Raw genomic sequence first — 11,815 nt, forward strand, 5'->3', positions numbered from 1 at the left:
CACTACAAGGTGCCGCTATAGAGCCCCTCCTCCCTGCCCATTTTCAAAGGATTACATGTGCCAAGTTTTAACATTATTCTGATGAATTTTGAAGCAAATCAGGTAAAAATAAGAGGGTGATCTCAATGTATGCTGAAAGTGACACATTTTCTGCTTCCAGTTGGTGGCGCTATGACTTTGAATCACAATAGTCAAATCCATGTGATCAGCCTTGTACAACGAAGACTAAGCCAAAGTTTCATCAAAATCAATTAATGTATGCAGAAGTTATAACACTTTGTTTCCCTTTTCTTGCCATAAATTCGTTGCCTCGCCACGGCCAAACCGTTTGAGATATCCAAAATCCGTTTGCAATTAAACAACTTCAATGTGTTAGCAACAAGTTAAAAAAAGCTTGGTGTAAATTGGATAAACCCTGTAGGAGTAGTAGTATAAAATTCATAGCCTGTTTTTTCAAAAAATTAACATTCAAACCAAAATAGCTGACTTCCTGTTGGTCGGAGCTAATGAATGTAAATTAGAAAATTGTCCGGCTTGATGAGAATAATATGTGTACCGAGTTTGGTGACTGTAGGAAAAACTAACCCCCACTTTTGTCAAAAGGTGGCGCTACTGAGCCCCTCCACCACGCCCATTTCTATGGCTTTGTCCATGTCTACTGGTTGACAATATTGATGTGTGTGTCGAGTTTCATGCAATTTGAAGCATGTTAAGAGCCTCAAAAACACTCAAGAATATTATTACAGTTTGACCTGTTGCCATGGCAACAATATTTCAAATATCAAAAATCCTGTCATAGGTCTACATCTGCTGTGTATTGACATTACACTGATGAAGTTTGAAGCAAATCAGGTAAAAATAAGAGGGTGATCTCAAAACATTTCAAAAAGTGATACACTTCCTGCTGCCAGTTGGTGGCGCTATAACTTTGACTCACAATAGTCACATCCATGTGATCAGACTCCTATAACGAACACACTCGTGAAGTTTCATAAAGATCAATATATGTATTAAGATGTTATAACACATTTCCTGTTTCCTTTTTCTCGCCATAAATTCGTTGCCTCGCCACGGCCAAACCGTTCGAGATATCAAAAATCCCCTGGCAATTTTTAATCATCAGTGTCTTGACTTCATGCTGACCGAGTTTGGTGGCGATCGGATTAATCGTCTAGGAGGAGTATATCAAATTCCAGAGCATGCGTTTTTCAAACAACCCTTAATAGCTGACTTCCTGTTGGCGTGGCGATTAACTTAGAGCGCGAAAGTTGTTCGGCCCGATGAGGTCTATATGTGTACCGAGTTTCATACTAATACGTGCAAGCATGTTTAATATATGGACCAAATTTTCAGACTTTTTTCAAGGGGGCGCTGTCGAGCCCCCCTGCCACGCCCGGGTACCAGCCTCTCCGGCGTCCTAATGGCCGCGGATTCCAATGTGTGTGCCAATTTTCAAGAGTTTTTGAGCATGTTAAGGCCCCCAAAAAGCCCCGGAAGACGGAAAAAAAAAAAAATAAAATAAAATAATAATAATAATCCTTAGAAGAACAAGAGGGCCCTGCGCGAATTTTCGCTTGGGCCCTAATAATAATAATAATAATAATAATAATAATAATAATAATAATAATAATAAACGGAGCAATTCCAATAGGGTCCTCACACCATCGGTGCTCGGGCCCTAATAATAATAATAATAATAATAATAAACGGAGCAATTCCGATAGGGTCCTCACACCATCGGTGCTCGGGCCCTAATTAAAGCTGCAAGCAGCGTTGAAAGGGCCCTCGCACCCGGGCTCACCGCCACCCGTTGGCCTCAGGAAAACAGCGAACAGTGGGCGACATGCATGTAAGCGAGTAAAAACAGGAGAATTATGGCAAAATCATGTAAAAGTGCCACACTTCCTGCGGCCAACAGGTGGCGCTTTCACCATAACTGAATTTTGCCATGTTGATGTCTTCAGGCCAGGACTTTTATCGAACATGTGAACATGTGTATGCCTGAGTTACAACAACTTCCTGTTTCTTTTGTGGCGTTAATCGCATAAATTAGCACTCAGCCAAGTGTTGCATGATTTAACATGTTTCTAGCATGTCTGGTACTTCGTGGCATAATGAAATGTGAATCTGGTAGTGAATTACAGTGTGAAGCATGCCATTTCCTGTTGCCAGCAGGTGGCGCTATGGCTAACTGAATATTGTCATATAGATCTCTTTAGGCCAGGACTCTTATTACACATGTGAAGTTTGGAGCAGATCAGTTACAACAGCTTCATCGTTCATGGCGAAACATCAGACTTTGTCAGTCCGCCACGGACACGCCCTTCAACCAAAACTCAAGATCTTTGATATTTATCATTGCTAAGGTCTTAAGATTAGACTGATCACATTTGATGTGTATCTGGTTAAATCTCTATGAGGAGTTAATCACAGTGTAAAACATGTAATTTCCTGTTGACTGCAGGTGGCGCTATGACTGTAACTGAATATTGTCATATAGATGTCTTCAGGTCAGGACTGTAATAAAACATTTGAAGTTTGGGGCAGATCCGACATTGTATGCCCGAGTTACAACAACTTCCTGTTTCATGGCGAAACATCGAACTTTGCCAGGTCGCCACGGACACGCCTTTCAGCGAAAACTCTAGATCTTCACAATTTAACGTCTCAAAGGCCTTTAGATTAGACTGACCAAATATGATGTTGATCTGATTTAAGCTCTAGGAGAAGTTCGTTAAAGTACAACATCTGGAAATGGCAAAAACTGCACAAATTTTGCAAAGAAAATTCAAAATATCTGACTTCCTGTTAGTTTTCAGATTTCACCCCAAGAGACTTTTTTGTAGGTATTGGGCTGTTAGATGTGTGTACCAAATGTCTGTTGTGAACACCAGTCAAGATGGCTTTCTAGGGACCAGTTTACGACAGGGCCCCTCTCTAACTGCCGGTGTGTAGGAAGATGTGCCACACCGTGATTGGATCTTTGGTGAATGAACATTAATAAATGTTCAGCAACATCAGATAAGATGTTGGGACAACTACCAGACACCTCTTCCAGAACAGGAAGGGGGACCTTCTGCACCCACTAAAACCAAGGAGAAGACTTCTCATTGGACGACACATTGAAATGAAAGGGATAAATATGTCCCCCGGGTAGACACACCCTTGTTCTGCGTTTCCAACTCGACGGGGAAGGAGACATTAACAGACACTCCACGTCCTGAGTTTCTGACCTGACGAGGAAAGAAACTACAAGACAGTTAAGGTGAAGCTTTTGCGAGCAAACCTTTTTCATTGCTTCTAGCTGCACTCTAGCTGCAAAAGGGCCCCAGCATTGAGAGACTTAATTTGACCCTTACGGCTTCTACAGCAGCGCAGCCCAGTCCGCAAAGGACCTCTGCCTCGGCAGACATTGCTTGTACCACACGGCTCCTCAGTGACGCAGCGAGCCTGCAAAGGAACCTGTGAAGATTCATCTGACCCAGCTGCCCAGTCCATCCTAAAGGACCTTTTGGCGCAACCGAAGTTCAGCATCCTCCAGCCCAGCGTGGCACGACTACTGGATCGCAACTCCGCGCCCTCCCACTGCACGCAGCCTGCATCATCAGTGGAAGACGTCTCTGCTACCGGATTGATCACCCGACCGTGTGGAACGTAAATATAAACTTACCAAACCTCTTTTCTAGAGACCTTGGCATTAGTTTATACATGCAGCATATGTTATTCTAACCTGTTTAGATAACAGTTACTTGAGGTCAGCTTGTTACAAATAATAGGGATATTGTTTGTTGAATGATAAATAAGCAATTATTTATCACCATTTTACCAGAGCCATTAGGTGGCTTCCGTAAGAAGCATATGGCGGCATTATATTGCCAATAATGACCGAGCGCACAACTGATGCTTGCGCGCGCAGTAAATCACTTCCGCGAGAGGATAACAGATCTACACGCGAGGAAACGGGAGCCCGCAAGCTCATTTTAAACCCGCGCGCGCGCATGACATCTCCTCTGCGCGCAAATCAAGCCCTCGCGTGCTCGGACAAGACTCGCAATACGCGCGTCATCACTTCCCACACTCGCGCTCGATCTTCTATTTCGCTCGCGCGAACACTTTTGATTTTTGTCAGTCGTGGGGCGGGACTTTACTTATTTCAGTGTAACCTCAAATGTCATTGGACAATTCAGTTTTTCCAGTCTGTTGTGATTGGACGCCTGTTGTAAAACGATTAGACATGGCTTCATCAATGGACCAGATGCAAGTGAGTTAAACATTATTTATTGACTGATTGATTGCATTATTATTATAATATGTCCTTACCAGATACTATATTAACTTGATTTATTATTATTTTTAAGGAGCTGTAGCTGCTGGGGAAAAATGAGAACACATATTATATTTGCTGTAGTTCACCGCTACATTACCACTATACTTCCACTAAACAGTATCTATGTTTACCCAGCCAAAATTATATCAGTTCTGAAAAATATAGAGATGTGAAAAGTGTCCATTAAATAGTTGTAACTATGATTCTAAATCCAAAATTGCTCCATGTGGCTTTGGATGAAAGATAAATCCCTTGTTCATATCAGTAAGGAAGAGTTGTTGTGTAAGCTTTTTTGTTATCATTCTTTGTCAGTTTAATATATTTTCATTAAATACAGTATAAAAGGGTTTCAGCACTTTACCCCGTTGACAAGTTGCAGTTAAAGTTAACATACAGTACGAATGTATGAATGTATGAATGATCATACCCCTCTGAAACCCAATTTAGAAATTAATCTTTATATCTAAGACACTTTTTTTTTTTTTAATAACATTATGTTCAGATGTGGTCAGCTGTACTCATAAATTCTGTGCACTGTACTTACTTTGAACTTGAAGAGTTCACTCAAAAAAGAAAATAATGTCATTAATTACTCACCCTCATGTCGTTCCACACCCGTAAGACCTTTGTTCATCTTCAGAACAATATTATATTATAAAGCGACAACAATATTTTTGGTGCACCACGTGACTTTGGCGCTCCGAACAGCTGATTCGACACAAAAGATTCATAACGCTCCGAAGCTTCCTGAAGCAGTGTTTTGAAAGAGGCCATCACTATATAAGTCGTTATTTTGTTTTTGTTTTTTGCACACCAAAAATATTCTCGTGGCTTTATAATATTAATATTGAACCACTGTACTCACATGAACTGATTTAAATATGTTTTTAGTACATTAATGGATCTTGAGAGAGGAAATGTCATTGCTCAGGCCTCACTGAGCCAGATTTAATCAAAAATATCAAAAATAATTTGTGTTCTGAAGATGAACAAAGGTCTTACGGGTGTGGAACGACATGAGGGAGAGTAATTAATGACATTATTTTCTTTTTTGAGTGAACTCTTCAAGTTCAAAGTAAGTACAGTGCACAGAATTTATGAGTACAGCTGACCACATCTGAACATAATGTTATTAAAAAAAAAAAGTGTCTTAGATATAAAGATTAATTTCTTAATTGGGTTTCAGAGGGGTATGATCATTCATACTGCGTACTGTATGTTAACTTTAACTGCAACTTGTCAACGGGGTAAAGTGCTGAAACCCTTTTATACTGTATTTAATGAAAATATATTAAACTGACAAAGAATGATAACAAAAAAGCTTACACAACAACTCTTCCTTACTGATATGAACAAGGGATTTATCTTTCATTCAAAGCCACATGGAGCAATTTTGGATTTAGAATCATAGTTACAACTATTTAATGGACACTTTTCACATCTCTATATTTTTCAGAACTGATATAATTTTGGCTGGGTAAACATAGATACTGTTTAGTGGAAGTATAGTGGTAATGTAGCGGTGAACTACAGCAAATATAAAATGTGTTCTCATTTTTCCCCAGCAGCTACAGCTCCTTAAAAATAATAATAAATCAAGTTAATATAGTATCTGGTAAGGACATATTATAATAATAATGCAATCAATCAGTCAATAAATAATGTTTAACTCACTTGCATCTGGTCCATTGATGAAGCCATGTCTAATCGTTTTACAACAGGCGTCCAATCACAACAGACTGGAAAAACTGAATTGTCCAATGACATTTGAGGTTACACTGAAATAAGTAAAGTCCCGCCCCACGACTGACAAAAATCAAAAGTGTTCGCGCGAGCGAAATAGAAGATCGAGCGCGAGTGTGGGAAGTGATGACGCGCATGCTGCGAGTCTTGTCCGAGCACGCGAGGGCTTGATTTGCGCGCAGAGGAGATGTCATGCGCGCGCGCGGGTTTAAAATGAGCTCGCGGGCTCCCGTTTCCTCGCGTGTAGATCTGTTATCCTCTCGCGGAAGTGATTTACTGCGCGTGCAAGCATCAGTTGTGCGCTCGGTCATTATTGGCAGTATAATGCCGCCATAGAAGCATTCCCATACAATTCTCTTCCATTCTACATTCAGTTCAACAGCGTTGCATTTATCCATTCTGTGTTCACTTCATTTATTTGTTTCTTTGATTTAATTCAGTATTCTCCTTTGATTATTATTTTTACTACCTTTTAGAAGTGCATATTCATTATTTCATTATTAATCGTTGTGGTATTTACTCTTGCATGTCTATTGTTAATAAATTTCATTGATTTTATTATAACTGTGTCTTCCTTGTGTTGATGACCAAAGACTCTACTAGTTGACCGGACTCTCACAAATCCTTCAGATAAATCAGTTGACCGACTCCCTCCATTTTACATTAATTCTGAATTACTGAACAGCTCTTTTGGAGTGTTCTTAAATTGTTAAGATAGTATTCTTAACTGGTGCCCCGTATTACAAAAGGAGGGAGGGGTCATCTGATACCCTCATAACCACACCTTAAGTGACACGTGATCAAAAATCACTACGTCACAGGTGAATGGAGTAAAAATCACTACATTGTGGTGCCCCGTGTGAGGCCAGCTAAGATTGAAATTGGTCTTTGATTCATCAACACAACAAATTCACTTAAAAGGTTGCAAGAGTAATTACTTTAACAGGAAGCTAAAATTCTCAGTTCGGTCAGTTACCGTTTGCTTAGCAGGTGGTCCCTCCCAAGCCTGATTCATAGTTTCCTCACTTAGCTCTGTGGTGCTATTTATGAATGGGATTTGTTGCAGTTGAATTGTTTGCAGTAAATAGAATTGTTGTTTGAGCTTTGGACCATTGTACAGTGGCATAATTCTGGTAAAGCGTTTCCTCATTCAGGAAACTATAGTGTTAGCAGAGGTTGTAATCACTAATTATAACTAATTGCTACTACTAAGCATAGCAAAGGGCTCAGATACCTTGTAAGTCTATCAAAAAGTTCTGTGTGAACTTAGATAAGTTTCAGATAAGGACAGTTCCCTCTGACCACTCATAGCCAAGGGCTAAAATCCTCATCACTAGTCAGTGTGAGACAGTGTCCCAGTGACACCAATCTATCAACACTTTTGTGTTAAGTACTGGGATTAGCTAGTCGCTAGGCGCAGTACAATATCTGTCAAAAATGGCAGAGTTAACCCTACCTGAACAGCTGGTTGTAGACCTGACCAGCACTGTGAATCCAGGTTACATAGAGACAATTAAGGGCTTAAATTATGACGAAATCAGTCTCAAGACAACACAGCTAACAGCTGAAGCAGCAGGCCAGGCCTTAAAGGGGGCCTCCTTAACCAAACTCCTCTCTAGCTTAGCACTAAATTGGGCTGCTCAGTTAACCCAAGCAATAGACAGAGTATCCCTTGCTAATGAACAGATAAAAGATAGGGATATGACGATCCAACAGCTAAAGAGTGAGCTGGCTGATCTGCGTCATGCAAATGACCATTTGAAGGTTGAAACCAATAGGTTGTCTGCAGAGAAAGAAGACTTGCAGTATATTAGAGACAGCCAAGGAGCAGATATCAATAGGCTGAAAGATGAAAATCTAGACCTAGAAACTGAGCTTAAACAGCTCAGGAAAGAATGCTCAAGTTCAGTCACTGTACTTAGAAGCCAGGATACAGCCGCTCTGCAAACAGAGCTCGCTCAGGCTCAAAATGATTTGTCAGCACAGGCAGACAAATTAAGGATAGTGAGTATCAGTGAGAAGCAGGCCAAAGATGACTTAAAGTCAGCCTTGTCTAAAATTTCTAGTTTGAAAATGGACTTAGAAATGGAGCACAAACTGTGTATTGATGCCCGTGAGCAATCAGAGTTGTTTAAACGACAACTGTACGATTCAAAACAGGCTCAGGTCCAACTCAGGGAGGACTTGGCTAGAGCAGACAATAAATTATTGGAAGTACAAAACAGTCATGACAAGATTGCTTCCAGAGCTCGAGAGTGGGCAGATAAAGCTGATATGGCAGAGCAGAGGCTAGAGGAAATAGGGAAGAGAATGGAGCAGTTAGACATAAATATGGACACACCCCATGAACCTGAACCACCAAGTGTGCGCTTCAGCTCATTTGGCCCACAGGTGAAAGATTCCCTACTTGATAGCCCCTCACAGAGACAGCGCTATCAGACCCATGGTGATGCAGTAGCTGCCAGTGGCCCAACCCCCACTGCTAGTCCCAGCCATCCTTATGGAGTAGATTCTGATTCACCTGTGTGGGGAAAAACTAGTCGCTCCATCCCTGATTTCCCTAGTATAGCACAGTCCAGAGACAGTAGGCTGCGTCAGCTTAGAGAATTAGCACGTGACATTGAAGTGTTTAACCCTGACACCCCTGGAAGCAACATAGAGTTGTACCTTAAGGATGTAAACTATGCATTGTCATACATCCCTGAGGCCACTATGGCAGATAAGCTACTCCTTCTGAGGAAAACAACTGTGCGAACTGTCCATGGTTTCATGGAGAGACAAAGTCCTGCCATTGCTGGTAATTACAATGAACTGTGTAGGGCCCTGAGAGCAGAATACACAATATATCAAAACCCGTCGGTCTCCAGGCTTTCTGCCTTGCAGACCAAGCAAAATCGCTACGAATCACCCAGAGAATATTATGAACGCTTACGCAGAGTATATTTTGCTGGTGCTGATTCTCCTAGGGCAGAAGAGGATGTGATGTTTAAAAGTCTGTTTGTGAGTAATTTGCATCCAACAATTAGGAAGTCTCTTTCACTGCTGGTAGATGTTGACCACATGACTGCAGCAGAGTTAAGACAGCTGGCAATGCGAGCCTGGGAGAGTGAGAAGTTACACCCAGACAAGAAAGACAGGGACCCAGGCACTCATGTGTTTGAACTCCGACATGACAGGGAACCTCCCCTTGAACTAGAAGGTTCAGAGCTTCCCCAAAGCGGACCAGCTCGTCCTAGTCGCCCCTCACAGCCAAAGTCCAGTGAGTTCCAACAGGACATGCAGGGCCATAAATCCTCAAGAAATGGAGGATACAAGGGTGGCAGACATACACACAGAGAGGATAGGCACAGGAGGTTCAGAGATAGATCAAATGACAGTCACAAACAGAGCAGTCAGAAGAAAAAGGAGTCCAAACGGACTGAAGGAAGGGATCGTGATAATTTGAAGCAAATTCAGAAAATACTTGCGAAAGCTCTCAAAGACCTTAAGTCAGAGGAGCACACATCCCCAAAAGAGAAAGATCCTCCTTCAAAGCAATGACTAGGCCGGCACCCTCCCCTCCCCCACCTAAAGTGTATTTGATAGGGTGGGGGGAAGAGCCGGGGGAAGGGGGAACCATGCAACAGATTGTAAGGCCTAACCAGTCAGATGTCAGTAGACCAAATCCCAGTCTCTGTCAGTTCCTCGGTGACTTGACACAGAGAGGTAGGGCTAGAAGGATTTACATTTCTGTGTCCATTGAAGGTGTATTAACATGTGACGCACTGCTAGACACTGGCTCAGAAATCTCTTTGGTGTCACCTGGGTTGTTTAAAAAACTCACCCAAGTAACTAACTCACTCGGTAAGTGGCTCAAGATTGAGAGTTGTCAGATCAAGATAACCAGCTACACACAGGATCAGGCCCCGATTAACCAGCGGGTGTGGGTGGAGTTAACCTTTGGTGAGATGAAGATAGTTCACCCTCTCTATGTTGTTGGTTTTGACACAGAACAACTTCTTATTGGGCAGGATTTGTTGAATAGGCTCACACCATTAATTGACTATCACAGCTGTCAATTGTGGGCATAAGTTAGAATCCCACGACCCATTGAGGAGATTAGTTCTGGTCGGAAGCTATGCAATACAGTGGAGGTAGAAAGGACATGTGACTCTAGACAGCTGACAGTGAAGGATGCCCACCTGAATGAAGAGGCACCCGCTGTGAGGGAAATGCAAATCATTATCCCCCAGTCAGCAGACATGGCTCATGAGAACAAGATCCCCCTAGAGCTGTTAGAGAAGAAAAATGCATTTCTGTGTGCCCTGGAACCTCTTAACACCCAGGTGTATAATCCACAGGTGGTGGGGGGCATACATGTTAATGAAGTACTTGTTGAGGATGCTGTAGTTGCACTCTGGTCAGAGAAGTCAGCCATAAGTCAGGAACTGTATCAACTGTTACAGGAAAAGCCTTGCAAAGTTCCCATGGTTGAAAAGAAGCAAAAATTTTGGCTTGCTGGTGGCTCAGAGAAAACAGTTAAAAGTGTTGGAGTTTGCTCTGTTTCCCTTGAGCTTGGCCATAACAATTTCAAGCACTACATGCTTTTGTTACCTGACCTGCCACATTCAGTATACATTGGTTCTGATGTGTTAGTGAGACTAGGGGTGCAGTTAGACACAGTCAACAATGTGCTGTGGTCCAGAGCAGATATTGGCACTAACATATTATCTTGTGATGCTAATAACATGCGTTCTGGCCAGACAGTTCCCCAAGCATGTCAGGTTATGAATGAGTTTGACACAGTGGTCCCTGCCCAAACTGCAGAGGTCCCGGTCAGACTAGTCATAAAAAGGGGTCAAGAAATGAACCAGACAGTACTAGCCTTTTTCCAGCCCTCTGCTCAGTTTTGCAGTTTGGGACTTACAATATGTGGTAACCCACAGCTTGAATTGTACAACCGCTCAACTTACCTACTTGTACAAAATTTCACCAGAGGAAGTATTCACATTCCTCCACATACTCCTCTAGGATACCTGATTGATAGCTCCTTTCATGATTTTGAATTAACCATTCCTGTCATAGGAGAGCTTCCTGACTTGCCTATAGAGAGAGACAACTGTGAGCAAGTGTATCTTACCTACCCTTCCAAGATGATTTCCATCACAACACTCCCAGGTGTGTTTAAGGGAGCCATCTGTAGAATAGACTTTGAAAGTGACAGCGAGATAGTGGTACATACTGTGATGGCCCAAGAGTCGCATGCACTAGTGAACTGTGAGAAAGATACAGGAAATTGCGCTGAACCATACCCTGGTTTTGAGTCAGAAGTGCAGCAGCAGTTAGACCAAGCAGACGCTCTTGACACAGAGATTCAGCGTCAGGAATTAAGGCAGGTGTTTTATGAGCACAAGGAAATCTTTTCTAAGGATTCCTATTATTGTGGAATTACAGATGTCCATACTGTCCGTATTCCCACAGATCCAGATGCACCGCCTACCTTTGTGCGGCAATACAGAATTCCACTCACTGCTTTTGACTCCATTCAGGAAATTATTGATTCCCTGTTAGAGAAAAAGATCATACGTGAATGCAATTCCACCTACAATTCTCCAGTTTGGCCTGTCTTAAAGCCAAGTGGAAAGTGGCGTTTAACTGTTGATTACCGGCAACTCAACAAACAGGTTCCCCTGTCACGTTGGCCTATGATACATCTTGACCAAGAGTTAGCAAAGGTTACTACAGCTAAATATTTCTCCACAGTTG

This window comes from Chanodichthys erythropterus, chromosome 2 (assembly GCF_024489055.1).
Source record: "Chanodichthys erythropterus isolate Z2021 chromosome 2, ASM2448905v1, whole genome shotgun sequence".
Lineage (NCBI taxonomy): Eukaryota > Metazoa > Chordata > Actinopteri > Cypriniformes > Xenocyprididae > Chanodichthys > Chanodichthys erythropterus.